Below are 25,433 nucleotides of genomic sequence, written 5' to 3' on the forward strand. Positions count from 1 at the left end.
CTTGAGACTTGGTAAAGCTGTCCTGTGAAATGCCCCTAATTAGTGACTCGTTACAATATCTAAGAAATAAACCATGCACTGTCAGACTTAACCATGCTGGTGTTCTTCATAGCAGCCCTTGCATCATGTCAGTAAAGGATATGCACATACACACACACACACACACACACACACACACACACACACACACACACACACACACAAACACACACAAACACAAACACACACAGACTCATTCACAAATAAGCCCCTCCCAACACACACACACGCACACACAATTGCTTCATTCACTGAAACACTCCCCCGGATTCATGAACAGTCCGTACAAGAATAGTCTATTCTTGCACACACTGACAGACTGTTCCACGTAGGAATATAGTAGCAGCATGCCCTACATATTAATGAGGGCATGTTGCTGTAGTCCTACACGTACACAATCTCTGTATGAGTGCAGGGGGCATGTATAAGTCCTGCACAGACACTTAAACATGCCCCTTGCACTCAGAAAGTGCTGTATGGCACTTTCAAACAAGGACATAGCATAATATTAGAGCCTGGCTCTAATATTATGCATTATTTCAGTATCCGCAGACATTGAAATGGAAAACTGAGCATGTTAGTGTCCGTGGACACCAAAATAAGAAAAAATAAAAGTAAATGCACAATCCCTAAGAAGTAGCCTGCATAGTACACGACTATTCCCAGAATGGCTAGATTCCTGCCCCGCTTGCCTGCAACCTGCTGATAAATATAAGTAATAATTTAAAATTCCTTTTTTTTATTTTTTTACAATAAAAAACAAAGCTTAAGCAAAGTGCAGTGGGTTTGCATGCCACGGTGCTTCGCTCAGCCCAGGTTAAATGCTGTTTGAGAGTCAAATAGAATTGTGAAGGAACAATCCTTGTTGCTTATGTAGCATAGTGGTTTGCGGTCCGGTTTAGCATACAAGACATGCACAGTTTAAATCCCAACTCTGGCCAATGTATTTTATGTGTGGAAGCAGTTGTAAATTAATTTTTATGAATTGGAATGATATTTTTAAGTCATATGCCTCATGTATGGTAGTGTAGGGGTGGGAAAAATGCCATATGAAAATGTAAAAAATGTTTCTATTTTTCTTTTAAATAATTGTTTGCAGCCAGCTAAGCCTGTCGCAGCTCTGCTGAAACTAGCTAAGGATTGATTAAGCATGAAAATATAAGCAATCCTTAGCTGGTATAAGCCTTGCTAAGCAGATTTGCACATTGGTAAGTGAAGCATACACAGTTTAAGAGCCTATCAGTTTTTGCACTGCTTAGCACCACTCAAACCCATGCAAACCCACTAACAACTGCTTAAAAGTGCCTTAATCATTCTGTATCCAGCAGCCCTTCTTCTGACCAGCAACAAAAAAATCAGCTCTGCTCAGTCTTGAGCCCAGGATACTATACACCATAGTAAAAGCAATTTACCATTAGGCTATCTTAGCTGCAAGATGTTAGGATGTTTTTTATAACATATCATGCAGTACAATCAGTTTACAATAGGAAAGACACACTATGCAATCAGGAATGATTGTTTTCTACAAATATATACATGAAAAAAATATTTACATATATAGAGAGATAGATATGTGTGTGTGTGTGTGTGTGTGTGTATATACATATATATATATATATATATATATATATATATATATATATATATATATATACATATATATATATATATATATATATATATATATATACATATGCAATATACAGATATATTACCAAAATATACTGACGTGTGTGTGTGTGTGTGTGTGTGTGTGTGTGTGTGTGTGTGTGTGTGTGTGTGTGTGTGTGTGTGTGTGTGTGTGTGTGTGTGTGTGTGTGTGTGTGTGTGTGTGTGTGTGTGTGTGTGTGTGTATATATATATATATATATATATATATATATATATATATATATATATATATACACATGCATGTCTCTAAATGCCCATACAAACATATACCACCCATAACTGGGCCAGCATGCACAGTTGGATATGAAAGGACCCATGACACTCACATCTGGCCCCCTAGTCCAAATAATAAGTCAACAGTACGCTGCTACAAAACCATGACAGGCCATACACAATGGCCAGACATATACAGTGACCTCTTAGCAACACACCACAATGAGTGAAGATAGTAAGCAAAAATACAAACAGCCAGTAATTCACACAAGTTCATTTTATTCTGATGTTTTTGACAAAACCTTCAAGGAGCAACACATTACAAGAAATACTTGCCTTAATTAGAAGAAGCAATTAATACCTACGTGCATTCAAATACACAGCTTCCAATTACACTCCTCAGTCAACCCCCTAGGGGATACACTATCACATTTAAAAACATACATTGATTCTGTACATAACAATTATTCTTTTATGACTGTTTGACCAAACTGAGAAACAGACTTTTTCCAAAGCAGTACCTTGTAACCCACTACACTTAATTACATGTATATATCTATACAGCCTCCAATTACACTACACATTCAACCCCCTAGGGGATAAAGTATCACATTTAAGAATTTAAACCAATTCTGTACATAACAAATCTTCTTTCATGACTACTACCTCCATGGTGAGAATTACTGAAATGTACAGCTATAGAAATGCTTTCTTCCTCATCAGTAATATGTCTCACATGTTCTAACAGCCTAATTTTTAAACACTTGTTACTCGCCCCCACATAACATATGTTACAGGGGCATCTAGGAGCATTCTCCATCCATCAACCTCTTGAATGTACAGAGTCCAACATGTTGTCCACCCTTTCTCCTCAGCAGCAACGACAGAACAAAATAATGGTAGACCCTACCTATCAACCTCCAACTGTATGGCATCTGTACCAAGCCTGACATAATTTGGGACTTAGGCCCAAAAACAAGGCCATACTTGAAATATTGCTGTTATACACTGAGAAAATTGCTGGTGTTACAGGGCTTGTTGTAACATATCTTTTCTGAGGGATATAAAATCTGAAACACAAATGGATGTTGGCATGTACTGATTGCAATTACCATAGTTACTGATTTTCCAAGGACAACACCTGTCTGGGGAGCAGACCAAAGATAACAGGCAAACCTCTGGCCATTATGTGGATAGCCCTACAGATGAGAGCTATACAGACACAGAACTTTGTCAGACTGAAGCCCATGCAGAAGTAGCACATTCAGACAAACCCTGTTAAACATGCAGTATTCAAAACATGTAACAACAATACTCACATTCTGCCCCTAAGTCTTGAATCTTCTCCACCATTTAGTTGGCTTGTCTCCACAGGTCTTGTTCTAAGAGGTATTAGCTCACACACCTCCAGGATCTCTTCCTCACAGGTAAGGGAAAGGGACAATGCCCACATGGAGTACTCAGTTATAGGAGTGTGTTGAGATGACATTTGCTATTGGTATAACTACACAGCTGCTCTCCATGCAACCAGCAACTGAGGAACACCAATTGGTTGTCAGGCCATCACATGATGATGAGCATTACCTACAAAAAACAAGCTTCCATCTATTCAAACCACCTCTGTCATAGACCGTCCATCAGTGCAAAGCTGAAGTAGTGTGAGAAAAAAAAAATAAGAAAGGATATATATGTGAAATATCCAGAAAAAAAAGGTATATGAAACAAGTAAGCATGTAACTGAATGCAGTAGGTGGTCTGTAATAATAGAAAATAGGGGATTGAAAGCATATGTCTCAACAAGACTTGCTGTACTGATGTACTGCTAAACAGCACTGATGGCCATAGCATATGGCTCTATCTGTAGTGACTAGACCAGCTACTGGGATGTTGTATATATCCATATGTTACCTGTGCATGGAACTATGATACACATTTTGTCTTGTAAAGATAAGACAACTATACAGAGCATGTGCAGAGTAAAGTACTGCTGCAGATATGTGTGTTGAACTGCATGTTATATACTGAGCTCATACCATTCAACTGTCCGGTATTCTGCACACTGACCATATGTGTGCCTCATATTTGTAGTCATTAACCCATAGAGTTGTGTTATGTCAGTCAAATCCTTGCCAAATTTGTAAAGACTGACATTACAACATCCCCATTCATTTTCTGCTGGCTTTTCCCATTTGGGATTGCTACAGTGGATCATCTGTTGCCATTTCTGCCTGTCCTCTGATTCCTGCTCTCTCACACCAACCACCTGCATGTCCTCTCTCACCACATGCAGAAACCTTATCTGAGGCCTTCCTTTCTTCTTCTTACCTGGCAGCTACATCCTTACCATCCTTTTCACAGTATACTCAGCACCCCTCCTCAGCATATGTCCAAACTGATGTAATGCTGCTTCTCTAACAGTGCCTCCTATCCGGCCAACATGGCCTGAGCCTGTCATATACACATTGCTAAACCTGTGCACCCGTGTCACACCTAGTGCAAATCATAACATCTGAAACTCTACCATTGTGCAGCTCTGACCCCTGCCTTTTTGTCAGTGCCACTGTCTACAACCCATACAACATAGGTGGTCTCACTACCCTCTTGTAGACCTTACATGTCATGTTTACTGGTACACGTCTGCCACATATCACTCCTGACACTTTTCTCCACCCTCTCCATCCTGCCTGTACTTTCTTCTACACCTGTGCTCCATAGTCCTCATTACTCTGATATGGTACCAAATCACCCAGTAAAAGTCAACAATACACCCAAAAGTAGATGGTAAGCTATCCAGGAAGGCAGCAGGATATCCAAACACATAAAATATAATGATTTATTGAACAAAACGTAAGCGCTTTCATGGTGTTACAATCCACTTCTTCAGATGTACATTCTAAAACAAACTGATATCTCTTAAATACTTTTACACACATACAACCAGCCAATGACTGGAATAAAACAATCATTCAATTAGTTGTTGTGTCTTTCAGCTTTTTCCCGATTAGGGTCGCCACAGCGGAACTCCGGTCCGCTAATGATTGGCAGTTGATTTTTACGTGCCGAGTTGCCAGTCCTGATGCACAACCTTCAACGAAGGTACGCCCATTCATGCATGTCTCCACGCAGAAAATGCTCTAGCTGAGAATCGAACCGGACAGCGTCTTACTGTGAGGCGACAACGTTACCACAGCACCACTGTTTACTAATTGAATGAAAACAATCATTCAATTAGTAAACATATAAATTCAATAACACTTCATAAAATAATAGTTAGGTAACAGTTAATTAAAACCTATGTATCTAACATTACATATATAAAAACACTTTTCAATACATAGTATATATAAAAAGATACATTAATGCCTAAAAATTCTCTATTTAATCCTTCTGGATTTAAGTAGAGGTTTCAGAGGAACGGCATCATTAAGTCCCCGTCCCCTGTGTGCACCTAATCTTAAAATCCATTTAATTTCTAAGGTTTCCGTGGTGTTAACTATGTCACCTAACCTAACACTTACGTCTTGTGCCTGCAGTACCTGGAAGCGAAATTTATGTTTCTCGCCAAATTGTAATGTGTGTTTGGCTAAAGCACTGTAAATAAAACCTTTTGTGGTGCAGTATACATGGTCCCTAATGCGTTCTCGCAAAGTGCGATTAGTTTTACCTACATAGAATGAGTAACATTCTATGCAGGAGGCTATATATACTAAATTCTTGGTAGTGCAAGTACTAGAGTTTCTTAACTCCCATAAATAACCAGTGTCAGGGTGTCTGAAAAATCTCGACTCATCCACAAAGGGGCATTGTGCACATCTCCTACATCTTTTCATGCCCAGCCATACTTTGTCAGTTAAACTTGTCATGTCATTGAAAAGTGGATAACATAATTGATGTTTTAAACACTTCTTATTCCTATAAATATATGTGGGATAGTCCCCTACTATGTTTCTTGTCATATCGTCTGTTAACAATATATGCCAATTCTGAGCTATAGTTTCTTGTAATTTATTTATATTCATAGCATAAGGTAAAATGACTGGCAATTTAGATGGTACTGTTGTGGGAGTTGTTTTATGTGAATGTATGGGTCTATGAGAGAAGTATGGTTTAGCTCGACCTTCTCTCTCTGATTTCACTTGATTATATATTCTATTAATCTCATGTTCTTCATACTCTCTCATTATAAAATTCATTTTAAGTTTGTCTAATTCATTACTATACACTTCATCGTTACAACACAATCTAGATAATCTCATTGTTTGTCCTTTAACTATATTGCCAAATATTCTGGGATTGTGCATGCTGTCTCTGTGTAAAAAAGTGGGCTTGTAGCAAGGTTTCCTATAAACTGTGGTGCTGCATACCCCTTATTTTATCAGAATATTAACATCCAAGTAATCTATATTGTCTTGCGAATGTTTTATAGTGAATTTTAAGAAATCACTGCTGTTGTTAATCCTATCATAAAACTGTATAAGTGATCTTTCATCATCCTGCCAAAGGATAGAAAGGTCATCCACACATCTCTTATAGTATATTATCTGTGGAGTTTGTAATAAATGTTCCAATTCCCAAGATACCATCACTAAATTAGCATAGGAGTTAGCGCAACTAGTGCCCATCGCTATGCCTGACGTCTGCTTATAACAAGTATCATAAAACAGAAAGATGTTATTTTCTAATACAATTTCTAACAGCATACACAATAGGTCAGCTCTGTTTTTATCAACTAGTCCTTGTTCTATCATGAGTGTTTTCACCATGTCTATCCCTTTGGCATTTGGGATAGATGTAAAAAGAGCAACTACATCTAAAGTAACCAATATTACGTCATTTAGATCTTTCAGCTTTCTGGTAGTTTCAAATAGGCTAGTTAAAAACTGCTCTGTATCTTTTAATACATCATTATAGTTAGAAAGGACTTTTTTTAACTCTGTATCTAAATAGACTGAAATAGGTTCAGTCAACCAGTTTGATCCAGCAACTATGGGTCTAAATTTAGGGTGCACGGGATCTTTATGAATTTTAGGCAAACATTGTAGCCTGGGTATCAGCGGAAATTCAACAATACAGTAATTAAAGAATTCTTTGGTTATTAAACCCATGCGTAAACTCTCATCTAGTGCACTAAAAATACTTTGTTGCATGTTATAAACAATTTCCACTGAGGTTTCCTGATAAACACCATCCTGTTGCAGCATTTCATCCGTGGTATTATAACAGTATCGAGCATCCATAGCTACAATAGGACCCCCTTTATCTGAGGGCCTAATAACAATTTCATTCTTACTTTTAAGTTTGTCAAGTGCCATTTTTTTCATGTCTAGTAACGTTATATTCATTATTATATATATGCAGAGTATTACCATTATAAATACTATTCTCGCATGCTTTTAGAAAAGTTTCAACATTAAACGGCAAAGGTGGAACATAAACACTTTTCTTTCTGAAAACTTTCCTTTCTTCAGTATTGGACAATGAAGCATCATTATATATAATTTTTAATGCTAAATTGCGAGTAAACAAACGGATAGCAATAACAGCCTCACTAACATCAATCGAAGTGGTAGGTATAAAAGTTAAACCTTTATTAAGTAACGATACCTCATGTTCAGAAAGGTCATAGCAGGAAATATTCCAAACTATGTTTCCTGGCGCCACATTTTTTTCAATGTTTGTGTGTGTTGTTGGGCCGGTGCTTCTTTTCGTTTGTGTCCTCGATAATTCTCCCTCTCTACTGAACCTCTCCATTCTGACCAAATCGGGAGGGGTAGAGTAGGAAAACCCTGCATGTGAATATTGTCCCTATTTTCATGGTATATCTTCCGTCACACTGAATCTTCTTTGGAGGATCCTTCAGGTACTGAATTCTTTGAAGTTTCCCCTATGGAGGCTTCCATAGGTGTGGAGTAAACAGATTTTACCAGTGTGGGTGATGTTACCTCCCCTTCTGCTTGCTGAGCCAATAGCAAGTCAGCTTCATTATTTGAATTTATTGTCTCTCTTGACCTGTCTAAAGTTTCACCATTAGGAAGAGATACTAAGTCTTTTAGGCATTAATGTATCTTTTTATATATACTATGTATTGAAAAGTGTTTTTATATATGTAATGTTAGTTACATAGGTTTTAATTAACTGATACTTAACTATTATTTTATGAAGTGTTATTGAATTTATATGTTTACTAATTGAATGATTGTGTTATTCCAGTCATTGGCTGGTTGTATGTGTGTAAAAGTATTTAAGAGATATCAGTTTGTTTTAGAATGTACGTCTGAAGAAGCGGATTGTAACATCGTGAAAGTGCTTTGGGTGTATTGATTACTCTGATATGTTGATTCCAATCATTTGAACACATCCACCTTTGCCAACTGTACTCCATGCATCCTCAACATTCTGCTATCCTCCCTCTCATTCACACACACGTCGATGTAGTAAGATTTCGATAACATGATATAGATGCCCTGTCTCAACTCTTCCCTGAACTCCACCTCACAAGCACACTTTTCCAATTCACACCATTTGTTCCACGGTGCTGCCCCCACACTCCTCCTCATCTCAATCACCAACATCATCTCACATACCAACATTCTCTGCTGCCTAAATACACTTTCCCCTGTCACCACTTTACAGTCACTAATCTCCTTCAAACTGGCCCTCCTACATTGGATATATTACACCTGTGTGCATCTTACTCCATTCTTGTATGTCACCCTATGCTCCTCCCTCGTGTTATAGTGCATATTCACCACAGCCATGTCCATCCTTTTTTCAAACTCCACTACCATCTCATTGTCTCCACTCCTTTTAACACCATACATACCCATCAATTCCCCATCCTCTCTGTTCCTTTCACCAACATGCTCATTGACATCTGCTGCAATGACCACTCTGTCACCCTTGGGTACAGTCATCACCACCTCATCCAACTGATGTCACATCTCTCTTTCTCATCCATCGCACAACCAACATGCATGGCATATGCACTAACAACAGTCATCATTACACCATCAGCTTACAGCTTCAGAAACACCACTCTATCATACACTTATGTCATCCTCCAAAAATACTCTTGGCATACTGTTCCTTCAGCAGAAGCCGTACCTCCTTCCACCTCCAGTCCACACCTTGATAGCACAATTGTGACCTGCCTACCATACACCCATCCATAATCCCCTTCCATGTGGTCTCTTGCACACACACAATATATCAACCATCCCTTGGCCATCATATCAGCTAGCCTGGTCCCTATACCACTCATACTGCCAACATTAACAATCTTACCCTCAATACCACCCTTCTAGCCTTTCCCCTCTCTTCCTGCCATATGACTGTTGGACATCCTCCCGGGGATGCCTGTCAGTGCAAAGACTACTGTGCTATTGAATGACTCAAGTATGTTACAACAATATTGAGACACTGTCACTGATTTTGTCCCATTGCACCCATGTATGCATGGCATCCTACAGATGTCCTGCTGTAACAGGTTGAGAGGATGACTGCACAGCAAGAGTGTGAATTTAGTGTGCCATACTGAGATAGAACAGACATGTATGTGAGGTATTAGCTATGTACATGTCAGTATGAGTAGGTGTATGTGTCCACCTGATGAGAATAGACATGGGATGCAAAATGCCTGTTAAGACAGCTGTACATGTTGTACACGTGTATAATCTTAGTTACTGCGCACCCAAAAGATTGACATTTCTACAGCTACTGGATGTTGCATTGCCCTGACACAGCCATGGTTAGTACAATAAGCATGATTATCATTACTAAATTGGAGAGGTGTCCAACTGTGTTATGACTTTGTGGCCATGCCCACTACAAACAACTGATTGAACACATACATGGCTGTATGGACTCAGCAATACCTTACTTGTCATACCTGCCTCCACCAACATTGAGTAATCCCCTTTGCTCTACAGCAGCATTAAAGAAACCACAGACTTGGTCCCTATAGTGGCTGTACAGGGCAAAATAGGGGCAGGAACCAACCTGGCATCAAGTCAGCCATTGTCTGAACAAGCATATGAGGTCACAGGTGGATTACTGTAAGGCCAACTATGAGTACAAATTGGAGACATCCACCAAGGACAAGCACATGGCCATCTTCCCATATGTTTGCAATCTTGGAGGCAACATACCAACCCAACCTGTAATGGTGGCCAATCAGATCACATACACACAAAACATAGCTACAGGCAACCTGATGCAGATAGGGTTAGGGCAAACATCCCCCTGGCTCAACATCATTATAGGTGGATATGTACTCCACCCACACCCTTCTCCTCATCACCAGTGAGCAGGTACATATTTCCTGCTGAAAGACAACAAATGTAAGTATCCATGTAACATCATATCATCCCTGTCTGCATCCTACATGAACTCAGGCATGTGCTCCCAGCTGCATTACACACTCTAGTCACACCAAGCCACAGCACCATCCACACACCATCCACATGGAAAATGGCTAATGTCATCCATTTACACAGACCTGAATGAGAAATGATGGATTATGCCAAAACTTGCCCTCACTGCAGGCAATGTGACTCATCAGGACCAGGAGTGCAATGCAAGCTGATACTGTGCTGATAGATTACAGGGGTATGGTGTGGCTGTAAGTGGTGGCTACTGGTATAGTTGTGAGTGTTGGCTACTGGTATTCAAAGTACATGTGCAGGTACTGGACATACTGTTGCTAAATGTATCGGGTCCTGTGATGTGTTTCCCTGTTAGTCTCTATCAGGTGCGATGTCACATCACTGGCAGGAGACCTTTTCACCAGTGTAATGCAACCTGATAATGGAAGCCATAATACAGAGCCACACAGTACTGTTGGGCTGAGACCAGCAACATCTGTGGGAGAGGAGCTCCCTGTGGGATGACCCTGTCCACAGGGTAAATTAGGTGGGCCTGCATGCATGTACATATGAGCAGGTGCAGCATCATACCATCATCCTCATACACCATGCCTGGCAAACATCTGCTGCCATGGCCAGGGACCCCACAACCACAGGTGGGAGCCCAGCCATGCAGCCACAACTGACACCAACTGAGGAGCTCCTTGCCAAGCTTGGGCCACCCATCACAGTATGACACCAGGGTACAAACCTCCACTTGCTGGAGGTGGGTGGCACCCACACAATGAACAAGGAGCATGCAGGTAGGGTCCAGTGGGGATTAGTAGACTACTGTATGAGACATACTTGTATCTGTACAGTATCTACATGCATGTGCCAGGTCAGATTGCAGTTGTGGATGGGGATTTCTAATGCACAGATGTGCAAAGCTATGGTGAAGGACAGCAAATTGTGTAGTATTGGGTGTTGTACTATAAATATGCAGACATGCTGCATACATCCTTTACCAAGAGCACATATGAGTCTGCTGACAATATCTCTCTCCCACAACTACATAAGTCACTCTGGTCTGCATATGGGACAGCAGCCTGAAGCTGTTGAGTATGGAATTGTTCAGTTGTGCTTTGGCAATACCCCAGGCATGTGGAGGGCATGCAAGTTACCATGCACACAACTATGACTAATAGCCAAATTGCTTTATGTGCATGTTCACTTGTGGTGAAGTTAATTGTATTGCATCACAGTGGTCACCACAGGGGCCTATCTGAAGAGAATGTAACATTCCTGTAGCATACCTCACAACCTGTCAGTGCAAGAAGTCAGGACAGACACCTGCAAAATGTGTTGGACAAACTGACTAAGGTAGGGACATGTGTGAAACATTACTGCTATACAGTAGATATTAAATGTATACACACACCTATTAAGATGCCTTTTGTTTCTGATATATACTGACTGAGACCACAATATGTCAGTCCACATCTTTCCCAACCTTTAATGTGACCCATGACATGAACAATTCACTTGTAAAACCAAGCATCTGGACTCATGTATTGCACCTACAAGCCTGAACAAGTGTGAGGGTAGCAGACATCATGTCAGTATGCTGTTTCAGTCAGATATGATACCTGATGCTGCCATATGTGTCAGTACACTCACTGTGGCCTATATGGCAACTATATCAAATACATGGGCATTGTTAAGGCAGACAGAGCACTAATAGATTCCAAACATCTAGATGTTCCAGACACATCTGTACAGAGGACTGGTATGGCCTGTACAATGGTTTCACATGCTGCATGTGAGACAGATGTCATTACCACACTATAAAAAGTAATGGCATCAGAAGGTGGTCACCTGCCATGTATGGTACACACATCAAAATGGTATCAGCCCCATAAGATATGATCCACACACATACACACCAGTATTGAGATTAGAACTCCTACATATCTATTTATGTCTACTATAGTGATACAAAGTTATCAGATGCGCCACAAAGGCTTACACAATTTCACCTCCTCCAAAGGTACTTGTAAGGTGAATGACATCAACAGGACTACTAAATTAGGATGAGTATGGTGTTACACAACTTAAAATGGTATAACCTTCACAGTACATGTTTCTCACACAAACACAAACAGTTGCCAGTATTGAGATTAGAACTTCTGTCTAGCTGGTTATTTGTATTATGGCATTACACAGTTAGCAGATGTGCCACAGAGCTTACACAATTCCACAAAGGTTTTTCTAAGGTGAATTACATCAGCAGGACTTCTAAATTGGAATGAGAGGAAGTGTAAAGGGTGGTACACAAGTCAAAATGGTATAACACACACAGTACCTGACACACACACACACACACACACACACACACACACACACACACACACACACACACACACACACACACACACACACATTGACAGTATTGGGATTAGAACTCCTGCCTATCTAGTTATGTCTACTATAGTGTTACACAGTTATCAGATGCACCATGGAGCTTATACAATTTCACTTAGTCCACAGGTACTTCTAAGGTGAATGATATCAACAGGACTACTAAATTGGAGTTAGAAGTGTAAAGGGTTGTACACAAGTCAAAATGGTATAACACACACAGTACATGATTCTCTCTCACACACACACACACACACACACACACACACACACACACACACACACACACACACACACACACACACACACACACACACACACACACACACACACACACACTTGCCAGTATTGAGATTAGAACCCCTACCTATCCAATTATTTGTACTACAGTTTTACGCAGTTACTGCATGCACTACAGAGCTTACTGAGCTTACAACTGGCCAAAGGTGCTGATAACTGCACAGCTGAGGTAAAGTATTACAGGTGGCATGAAGTCTGCCTTCAGTTTCTCCCATACATCTTGCTAGTTCTTTCTGTCTTGCACTTCAAATAGCATTATAGCTTTGCACTTCAGCAGGTTATTGTATCAATAAGTCTATCACACCTGGGAGCCATCAGCAGTACTCATTCATCATGGAATTAGCCCCAGTACTTACTACTTATGACCACCCCTCCTGGCATGATTGAAGTGCGGTTTTCTGTGCTTTCACCCATTAACCTGGGGCACTTTTCCATTCTGAGGCACTGTTGCAACTGCCTCATGTACACAGACAACCCTCTTCTCTAAACTCCAAACACTCAGACCAGTAAGAGTTACCCCTATATCACCAAATGTGGAACTATGCACTTTCCAGCAAAGACTGGACTAGCTGTTCAAAAGGATAAGATCAACACCTGCACCACATGATGTGGACCACATAGCTTGCCACAACACCCATTATGACAGCCCTGACATACACTAAAAAGCCACACACCCACCTTCACAGGGGCACTCAATGGACATTTACACAAACAGCACAGACCAGCAAGACAGACACCCACTCAGACACCATGACATAGCACATGCCAAAAGACACATATGTCACCTACATAGTGTGTCCCTCAACCTAAGCTCCTAAGGCTGACCACCTTGCACAATTACAGTGATCATGGATGACTCAGTACTGCAGCACACAGATGTCCCACTCACTATGTTGATTATGGAGGAGGTAACAGCCAACTGTCTATCACGTGCCAGCATCCAACACATGACACACCCAGTCAGGCCACTCCACAACATATACAAGTATCACTCTGCCATCATCCATGTGAGTGTGAATGACCTGAGACACACCTCCCTGGGCTACATGACAAAAGACATGGTTGAACACTCAGATTATGTGGTCCAGGCAGGTGTGACAGTAGCCCTGAGCAGTATACTGCCATCACCCAGAATGATGCTGCAGTACTATCAACAGATAATTGACTGCAATATTGGCTTACATGTTATGTGTCATTCTCAGGGGATCCAGTATCTCTCTGCTTGGGAATAACATGATTGACAGACCTCAATGCCTTGCCAGAGATGTCCTAAATCTGTCAGCCCAGGTACAGGGTAAGTGTCTTGCCACCCCTATAGTGCCTTATTAGGCAGTGTTCCAAATCACATTACCACCGCTAGACATGTATGCAATCTGAGGATCATGCTGCTCAACAGTAGACATCTGTCAAGATGCAGTCACTCAAAGCACTCTTCAGAGTGAAGGACATTGACATTTGTGCTTCAACGGAGAGGTGGTTCCCAGCAGCAGACAGCAGCCCTGCACTAACAGGCTATGATGCATTTCACAGCTGTCAGCACTAAAACATGGGCCGCACCTCCACAGGTGGTGTTATCTCCATATTCATAATGGATATGCACACCTGCAGACTAGTATCCCAGCATAATGCATTGGAGATACTTCCAGTAAAACTGACTATGGGGAATAGTGCAATCCACACCATAGCCTGCTATCGGTCCCCAGCTATGTCCCTAGACTGTCAATGCACATTCCTCAACACCCTGGAATCTATGAAGGTCCAACCCAACACTGACATAGTAGGAGACTTCAACTACCCCTCCATCACCTGGGGAAAGTAGTCAAGCACCAGTACACTGGTCCAATGCTAAATGGAATTCATCAGTTCCAATACCCTGGACCGTCTCATACTGACGCCCAGTAGAGGATGCAACAACCTTGACCTGCATTGATTACCTGCATATGGGACTCTTGCTCAACCACAGTTGTCAATCCCTACCTGGTCAGATCCAAAGATGATGCAATCAACATGGAGCTCAACATCTCACCCACACCCCCACAAAGGTAACCACCTTGCAAAATCTCTCCAATGCTGACATTGCAGTCATAAAAACAGGGTGGATGACTTCACTGCACCCATACCAATGAGAAATAGCTGCATGACTGTCGCATCATACACACATGCACTGCACAAACATGTACATGGATGCATGGTACTAGCCATAGCCAACAGAACACAGACACTGTCCTCCAAACACTGGAAGCCAATGTGATGGTCCCCTGACAGTACTAAAGTGTACAACAGAAGGAAGACACTGTTGTAGAAAAAGGTGGTGTCCCAGGACTGGTGAACCCCCTTATTAGCCTCAAACACAACTTGATCCCTCATGGTATCACCTGCAGGCAGCTATGAAGGCAAAATTGCAGCAGACACTGACAACAATCACCAACACCTATCAACAACCTCCACAGTAATAACCACAAGTCCTGTGAGTTACTGCACAAGTCTAATTCCTATCCTGAGACAACAGATATTGGCCACAGTCTTGCCAACACATTCATTGCCAGCTTTACCCCTCTCTCCCCCCAAGGGGACAATCACAATGGCAGATGAATGCCAGGCACCCAGCATTGCTGCAGGCCAGGTTAGACCTGCATTATCCACAGGCAAGGATACAGCTTCCATGGGACCCTAACATATCTGTGGCTGTGTTCTACATGACATACAAAGAGACCAAACACAACATCTGTGTGCCCTGGTCAGTCACAGCCTCACCTCAGGCTTTGCCCTTCCAAAATGGTACACTGCTACAGTCATACCTCTCCATAAAGGGGTAGCATCTACAGACCCTGTGGATTATTGGGCCCTTAGCCTGACAAGTCTACTATGTATGGGTATGGGTGCATCATCAAGGAGCTGATTGACCAAGATACGGGTGATCTCCTAACTCTGGACCCCACACAGTTTGGCTTGGTGAATGGCAGATCTTGCCTGCTCAACCTGGTTGATGCCTTTCAGTGAGTCACCAGGGCTGTGTATGACAGTAAGGCACTGCATACAGCCTACCTCAATCTGGCCAAGGCTTCTGATACCATTCCTCAGTCAGGATTATTGATAAACCCAACAAACTAGGCATCAATCCCTATATCAGTGGGTGGTTTGCAAACTGGTTCACAGAACACACTGTGTAACAGTGGCAAACTCCAAGTCAGACCTCCAAGCACTCACGAGTGGAGTCCCACAGGGATCAGTACTGGATAGAGCCCTGTTCAGCATCTACTTCTCAGGGGTCCAGCCCAACACAGAGGAACTCTGGCTGACCAAGTTCACAGAGGACTGCAAGCTTGGAGCTATCATGAACTCCACAAGTGATGCAGACATCCTACAGAAAGGCCTCACTGAGACCAATGAGTGGTGTAGAAACCATGGCCAGAAGATTAACACCACAAAATGCATCATCATCCTCTTTGGTAAAATACTCAGTTCCCAGTAAGTTCCACATCAATGGGAGCCCAATGAACACTGTTGGCATTATAAGAGATCTGGGGACACAGGTTGACAGCAACTTCTCCTTCAAGCACCACATTGCCACTGTGGTCAGGAAGTCCTTCTATATGGCACATTGTATTACCAAGAGTTTTGCATCCAGGAAGACAGAGGTAATGATCTCTGTCTACTATTCCCTCATTAGACCACTACCCAAGTATTATGGCCCATTTGCCATGTACCTCACTAGATACCTGCTACAGCTGGAGAAGCCACAGAAGCACCTCACAAAGCAGTTCCTAGGCATTAAACAAACATCCTACACAGACAGACTCAGAAGACCCAAGCTATTCTCTGTGTCATATCACCTAATTAGCAGCTATCTGTGCTTGACTTACAAAGCCATGTCTGATCCAGCTGGTTTAGAAATGCTACATATAAATCCACCCACACCACACACTGTAGAGACCTCTACCTCAGTACCACAATCACCACAACATGCTGGTGGGACAGGTCCTTCACCAAGAGACTGCACATGCCCTGGAATATACTTCCCATATATGTCATGCAGAGCACCTAGCAGACCCTGTTCCAGAGAAATCTTGATGAGTGGATGCATAACAGACAGTTCAACCCAAGGATCATTGCAGTGGCTATAACTGATACAGGCACTGGGATATAACATTGGGTGGCACAATGGGAGGGCCCTTCTATGTGCTAGGCTTGTTAAGGCTCCTGGGACATTACCTACTACACACTTGTGAACCTATAAAGGGAATGACATCAGCAGGACTGATAAAGTAGTGCAGTGGGTGTTAAACTTATCAAAACACTTTGTACTACAAAAATACATGCACACGCACACACACTTGCCAGATGTGGGAGTAGAACTCCAACCAAACTAGGTGATTTGTGCCATAGTGTTATGCAGTTACCACATGCGCTACAGAGTTTATTGGGCTGAGAGTCGGCCAAAGGTGCTGATATGGGGAATGACATCATCAGGAATGATAAAGTAGGGCAGTGGGTAGGAAACATATCAAAATACTTCTACTTACAAACATACATACCCACAAACACATTTGCCAGATACAAGAGTATCACCCCAGCCAAACTAGTCATGTGTACTATAGTGTTAAACATTTATCACACACACTACTGAGCTTACAGGGGTGACAGCTGGCCAAGGTTGCTGATAAGGGACTGACATCATCTGGACTGATAAGGTGGGGCACTGTGAAGTGTCATGGGTGGGAATGCCAGAAAACTGTTTCACCTATAAACAAACAAACACACACCTCTACATTTGCCAGGACTGAATTTAGAACTCCTACCTAACTAGTTATTTGTACTATCATGTTATGCAGTTATCACACATGCCACAGAACTTATTGGGCTGAAGCCTGATGGAAGGCACTTCTAAGATGACTGATATCTGCAGGACTGCTAAAGTAGGGAAAGGGGAAGTGTACTGGGTTTCAATGGACCCAAAAGCTTTGAGTGGTGAACACACACACACACACACACACACACACACACACACACACACACACACACACACACACACACACACACACACACACACACACACACTTTTATGCTTGCCAGGACTGAGATTAGAACTTCTACCTAATTAGCTAGTTGTACTATAGTGTTATGCAGTTATCATACAAGCCACAGAGCTTACAGGGCAGGGCTTAACAAAAGTGACTTCCATGGTGACAGACATCTTCAGGACTGCTAAGGTGGGGCAATGGGAAGTGCACTGGGTGGGGAAGGCCTGTTCATTCTTAGTTCCTACTGATCCTATCAAAATGTGTGGACAATGGGCCATACAATGACTGTGACAATTTCTCTCAGTAATGTATGGGTTGTTAGGGTTACAGGGCTTGTTTTAGCAGACATCTGTCATATATGCCATTTGACACTGTCATGTATTGTTTTAGTACCTTTTGACATACCTCCTCAGATCATTACAATGATTTACCACAGGAGTACAGAATGGATGATGCACACACAAGGTTTATGGGCCAAATGCTACTCATTCTTGCACTATCCAGCCTGTTGAGGGGTCTGCTTACAAGCAATTGACTGTTGGTGCTGTAGAAATGGTCCAGCACCTTGGTGATATATTATAATGGTGGAATCTCTGTGCATTTATGTTCTGACCTGGTCTGATTTCCAGTCCACAGTTGGGTAGTATAAATCAGACAGGATCAGGGTGACAGGCAGACTCCACATGGATTTGTAGGGGATAGGATAAGTGGGAGGGGGTGTCCTGGGCAGATATGTTTGCCTATAGCTACCAGTACTTTACATTGAGCTCTCCTCAATGGTTGACTGCACTTGGAGGGTATTGTGTATGTCAGACTGTTTGACCAGCCTGGAGGTGTGTGTTTGCCACACATATATGTATGGCCCACCTCATTTCTTGGATGGCCACATGTTGGGGTCAGGATGTTACATAGGATGAGTGATCAGGGAGGGGTGTGTTACTCCCCATGGCTGTGGCCCAGAATTCCGTGGGTGCAGACATGTCACCATCTTCCAGGATTAGGCATGCCTGTAGTGAGTGCATTCCCATGTTTAAACTCCTAGCCCTGCCTGTCAACTGTACAGAGTATCACAGAATGTCCACATCCATGACTTATATATCTTGCAGGTTACACAAACAAGTGTGGTTTTCTAACAAATGTGTTTTGCAAGTCACTCAGGGTTGAAGTCAGATATTACTGACATTTGACATTGCAGGTTCAGACTTCGTACCCATCAGACATTACATGCTACTACAAATCATTCTATCAACTTTATAACATTATTAGAGCAGTATTTCACAGGTGTCATTCTCTTTGGACCTTCATAACCCCATTATTCATGGCTTTGTCCTGATTTTTGGCTCACTGAGGCTGGCAGGTTTGTTCATAGCAGTTGTCAGCATGGCCTTTCTTTGCATTTTGTGGACTGTGTTATGTTGGTGTTATGGACCCCATGACACTCCCTAAAGGGCACTGTGGGTGAGGCATAGGTATTTGCCAGAGGCCTGGAGGCCAGGTGTGACAGATGTAGGCCATCTGAAGCAGGTCAATGCATTCTGATGATCATATGTTCACAGGCTGCCTGCAGGAGACACCCCTGGGATGGCACCAGTAAGTTTACTGTGGGTGTTACTGACAATTCCTTTCTGTTACTATTGCATCATCACTCTGGGTGACAGCTGGATGCTGCTGAAGTCTAGGAACATGTTACTGCATTTCTATGGGACTATGGGGGTGACACTATTGTACACGATACACATCTGCACAGACTGTGCTGATATTTGCTTAACATTTTGGTCCCATGTAGCATAGTGGTGTGCCCTATCTTTCCGACTACAGGCATAACAGTATCAACCACAGGTCAGATTGCTCTGACATAGATATTTGTAGTTTCAGACTTCTTAACTTTCAAAGCCATACTGCCACTGCCAGATCTGCTGTGATATCATTGTGTAAAAGTCTGTGGGTGGGGATTTAATGGATGTCGCCATGTGGGGGCCTTTGTCAGGCATTTCTGTATGGTTGTCTACAGCTGATCTGCATGTGGGGTTGGTGGTGAGTATGGGACCCCCACTTTGACATCCATGCATGTGACCTATGACGCCCCCAGTTGTTTGGCTCACCACATATACTGCAGTGGTATTTGTCAACTAGGGTGGTACTGCATGGTGTGGGTAGGGCAGTACTGGGGATACACATCCTGCTGTCCCACAAAGTTTCAGTTGTCTGCTGTTATCACAGTTAGCCACCCCATCCCCTTACATGCTTGATCAATACCATAGATATGCTATCAGAAAATTCCACTCCATTAATTTATTTATCTGTTATAGAGACTGGCTTACCTTGTGTCTGCAGAAGTTGTGAGGGTGGTGCTTGAGGGCTGACTATGTCGGATGCGTGCAATATACTGCCTATACATGGTCAGGTGTAGGTGGTGTGATGTTTGGCATCCATTTTACTGTGTGTGCGAGTCAGAGAGAGAGAGAGAGAGAGAGATCAGTCCCTGGGGCCCTACAGTGTCAGTGTATGTGCTATGCATTGCTTCTTTGCCAAGGCCATGGCATACTGGGCATGCCTCTGTCTGCCTACAGGGACAGGCTCAGGATGTTCCTCCTCCTCCGAGTCACTCTATGCCTGTGGAGGCCTTGGCAATGGTGGGGGCTGTGTGGCCCTTCCCCATTTTGTTCCTGCTGCAACTGTTTCCACAGGATCATATTGTGTAGCATGGCACATACTATGAACATGTGTGCACATGTGGCTGGAGAGTACTGCAAGGCTCCACTGGATATGTCAAGGAACCATGACTTGAGCATCCCAAACATATGCTCTATAATGATCCTGGTTTGTGTGTGTGCCTCATTATGGCATTCTTGTGTGGATGTGTGTGCATTTCTGATGGGTGTCATCATCCACAGCTCCAGTGCGTAGCTAGCATCCCCCACTAAATGGCCATATGGGATGTCCCCCCAGCAAACCACTGATACAGCTGTGAGGAATGCCAGATGGGGGAGTCATGATAGCTTCCAGGGCAGCCAGCACACACATTCATGATAACGCCCTGGACATTGCACATGACCTGGAAGTTGATAGAGTGGAACCCCTTGCGGTTTATGTAGATCCTACCCCAGTCACAAGGTGGTGCTTTGATGTGGATGTACGTGCAGTCTAAGGCACCCAGTACCGCCATAGTCTGCTACATGATGGAAGAGATGCATATTGTGGGTCCTCTCCTCACGGGTGGTAGGGAATTTAATGTGCTCCTCGACATGTGGTCGCATGGCATCCAGGAACTGGTGGAGTATCCTGGATGCAGATGACTGTGAGACCCCCATGATATCCCCAGCTGGTCTTTGGAAAGTACCTGTAGCAAGTATTCTTAGAGTTATATATACCTTGGTATCCACTGGGATGGGTTCCCCTCTGTTTGTTCTGGATGTGAGGCGAGGCCGGCACAGCTCCACAATTTGCTGCAGTATGTCCTTGTCCACCCTGTAGTGCTCTACTATCTCCAGATCATGTAGCCCCTGGTAGATTACCTTGGGTCTGAACACTCTTCTCCTCCTCCTCATAAGTCTGGGGCAGTTGTCAGCATTGTCTTCTTCACCACCCTCAGCCTCTTGCACATACTGATGTGTAAGAGCAACAGTAGCCCTAATATTTTGTTAGTTGTGTCAGGTAAAATTTCCCCATCTGTGTACACCGGTGGTGTGGAGTTTGTGGGAAAAGCCAAACTGAAAGGTGTTTGGATAGTTTATAATGGTGTGCTGCAGATGCTGCCTGTGTGATTGGCTGAGTATGATACATTCCACCTGCCAGCTCTATTACTTGTATTTGAGTGCCTCTGTTCTGCTATTTCCCTTTTTTTCTTGCTCCACTTGCCATTTCCTGTATTTTTGTTTATTTTTGTGGTTTAAATCCCTGTTTGCACACCATGCACACCCATTTAGGCAAGGTAAACAAGTCTACACAGCCTCAGACTCACCCCCTTGCTTACATATACACAGTGTTGCCATTTCCTGTGTGTTTTTTTTTTGTTTAAGACCTGGTGTGAGCTGCGCAAACACGTTTAATTATACAGCTTCAGGCACACCCCATTGCTTAGCTGGACTTAGCTAAGTGCAAACCTGGGCAACAGTGCTCCAATGTGCTTACAGCAAGCATGACACACACCCTTTTCATGTTAGTTGCTCCTCCTGCCTACACGATCCTGTTCTAGCACCTACACGGTTAGGTGCAGGTTTTGGACTTAGAATATTTTGTGATTCAGTAAATTTCCCCTCATTTGCATAACCCACTGCCTTAGCCCATAGATACTGCACTGACATGGAGCCTTTCCCCTTGACAACCACTGTCCCCTGGTATTGATTTGTTGATTCTGTATGCCAGATCCCACAAAGGAAGACCTCGTATGGGGGGGCTGTACTGGTCACCCATATTGGTAAACACATGATGCAATACGTGGGTTCCCCGTGTGGGGATGCCACAGCACTGCTGCAGGGCATTGTAGGTAAGGACCTGGACCATCCTTTGGGCAAGTGAGCTGCAGCATGACTAAGCAACACAGTGTGGCCATATTACACTTCCCTAATGTGTTTGTTTGTGCTCTGTACAGACACCTTGCATGACTCTCTTCTTGTAACATGCTGGGAGTGACTGCAATACTTATTCGCAAAGGGCAACTAGCATGTAGTGTCAAGCGGTATCCACAGATCTCTGACTCATGTCACCTGAAATGTCATGATAGGAGTTAGCACTAACACTGTCATACACCTACTGACACTGGACCAAACACTGTTACATTTGCTCAAGGCCAGATCATGACTACTGACTGTAACCAGTGGAGCCCATTGGCTGTTACACTATGCAATGGATGTCAGACATATGTCTCACTCCACCCAACCATGGCCTGACAATGTGTACGACAATATTAGGTCAGCAGGCCTTGCTGGAAACTGTGGATGTCATGTACAGAGTATTATGTCAGCTGGTGGATATGCAAGTGTCTGACAGTCATACTCTGAAGATAGCATTGGGAGACCTACGCTGCAAAGACGCCAGTCACCAGTGAAGTTCGCCAGCCTTTTCTTAATGTAAATTTCAATTTAAATGTATATATATGTCTTTAAGTACATTTATTATATATTTTTCTACTTGAATTGATGCATTTTTATATGAACTGTTATACATAAACTTGTATACATATCGACATTCGCTAAAAGGTTAAATATAAGATTAATACTTTAAGGAAATAGTTTGTGGGGTTAACTGATCACACTGTCTTATGCAATGCTTGCTTGTGGGATTGTGTCTGTATTTATTGTTGTCTACTTTAAGTGCAGTTTTTAATTGTATACTTCTTTGACACATATACTTATATTTTTACATTGCTATATTCTTGTATTTTATTTCTAAGTGTAGCCATTTTTACTAAGGCTATTTTTAAACACACATTACCTTACAACGTTTTGAATTTAGCAGGTAATGCGTAGGTAACATTGACTTCATTACTTCACTAATTCAGTTTAACCTAATTGTGCTTGATCAATTAGGTAATTTAGGGATGTATATAAGCTGTGATTAACTAATGTATTTTTGTCTGAAGAAGTCTGTGTACCACACAGACGAAAAGCGCTTTACTGCAATAAATTTGTCCTGTGTTTCAGCACGTTTTGGTTTATTTGGCATTGGTTTTGCTCCTATTTGGATCCTTTTTGTGTGCATTTCCTGGTTTTTGTGTTCCGTATTTTACTGGTGCCTTTTTAACATGCTTCTCATCAACAGGCAATTGCTTCTTAACCAGTCTGTGGTTCACCAGTACAGGTGTAGCCCAACAAAGCGATTTGCACTGTCAATAAACACATGCAACCACAGTGCACTATATAAGCCTTCATGTAGATTAGGGGCCCTTTCTGATATGTTAAGCTGGACATTACTGGGGTGAGGAGACTACATCACAGAGGGTAGGTCTGTAGCAGCAACTTTTACATAGAGATGGGTGTGCTACAGGCTGCAGCTGCTGCTGCAGGTAATAAGCATGCACAGAGAGTGTGAACACTTGGGAGGACAACAAGCTGTAGGAGTAACTGTGGGAGCTGTGTCAGCCTTGTTGTAGAGGCAGAGTCAGAGTGATGCTACCCTTTCCAGTCCAGTTAAGGTATGTGTTTAAGGTAAGTATGTTAGGCAAAAGTATCACTAACAGAGTAATAGGCCACATGTTTGTTGTTTCCTTGAGTGACATGGGGGATATATATAACAATACTATAATTCCGGTGCTATACACCACTGGATTTGAACCCAGGACTGTGTGTGGCAAAATGTACTGTTTACAAGGCACTTAACAGACTGAACTACTGAGTTACTGCAACAGCAGATGTACTTGCAAGATATATGTGCACGCATACAGACTGTGAGAAACATTTTCTACATCCACCAGAATGTGCACGGCTTTATATGGATGAATTTCTGCACCAGGGTCCCAGTCGAACATGTATTTTGCCATTAATGCCTTAGCCGGTGTCATGTTGCTAATTAAAGGATACATTTACCTGCTATCACAGGCCTCAGTTACATCCATTATTATGCGTTTGGTTTTCTAGTACCCTACTATTGCACTGGAGTCCAAGGTACACTCCCATTTTCCTTCATTTTGGTGGCGTGATGTCATCATGTTATCCGTCTAGTAACAGTGCCAAAATAATATTTGATCATTAATCTTGTGTTTCTTCTTTATGAACGAAGAAGTAAAATCACAGCAGAACATTACATTTATATACATCCTCCCAAGAGACAACCCCACCTAGTTAGAATCACATGATTAATTAAACAATTAATTAACTACAAATATAAGCGATACCAAATACAAAAAGTTACTGAAGTGTTTGCATGAGTAAAAAATATATGAAATACATATGCAAAACATGGATAAGGAATGTAAATACTAGTATAAAAGACAAGAATAAGGGATATAAATACTAATATAAAAGTACATCCCAAAGGACAAGTATCTATAAATAATCCAAAATAATGTACATATATCATAAAAAACCTTCTACGAAAATAAAAAGGTAGCACTGTTGCCAGATATTTATAACGCTGTAAAGGTAATATTATTCATTTAAAAAGCCTTTCATGCAACAATTAGTGGCTCCTATCTGATAAGGCTTCTAAGTTTCAATGCCACATGCTATAGGCACATTTCATTGATGCCAGGATACTTGAAGGCATCACATCTGAGCTACTGCAGCTCACATCTCTCAACCGTGAGATAGGGCCGCCTTTTATATTGTTGTTCACCTGATCTAGCACCTGATTAGGTGTGATCTGGGTGACCATGTGCTTGGCAAGGAGCATTCTCAGCTTTCCTGTTCTTGGTGGCATGTGTTGCTCGCCACCCTGTCTGAGCCTCTATCAGTCTTCCTGTACTGGAGACAGGGCATACTTTATTTAG

Source organism: Protopterus annectens, chromosome 8.part0, assembly GCF_019279795.1.
Source record: "Protopterus annectens isolate FY-2018-M chromosome 8.part0, PAN1.0, whole genome shotgun sequence".
NCBI classification, from domain to species: Eukaryota; Metazoa; Chordata; order Ceratodontiformes; family Protopteridae; genus Protopterus; species Protopterus annectens.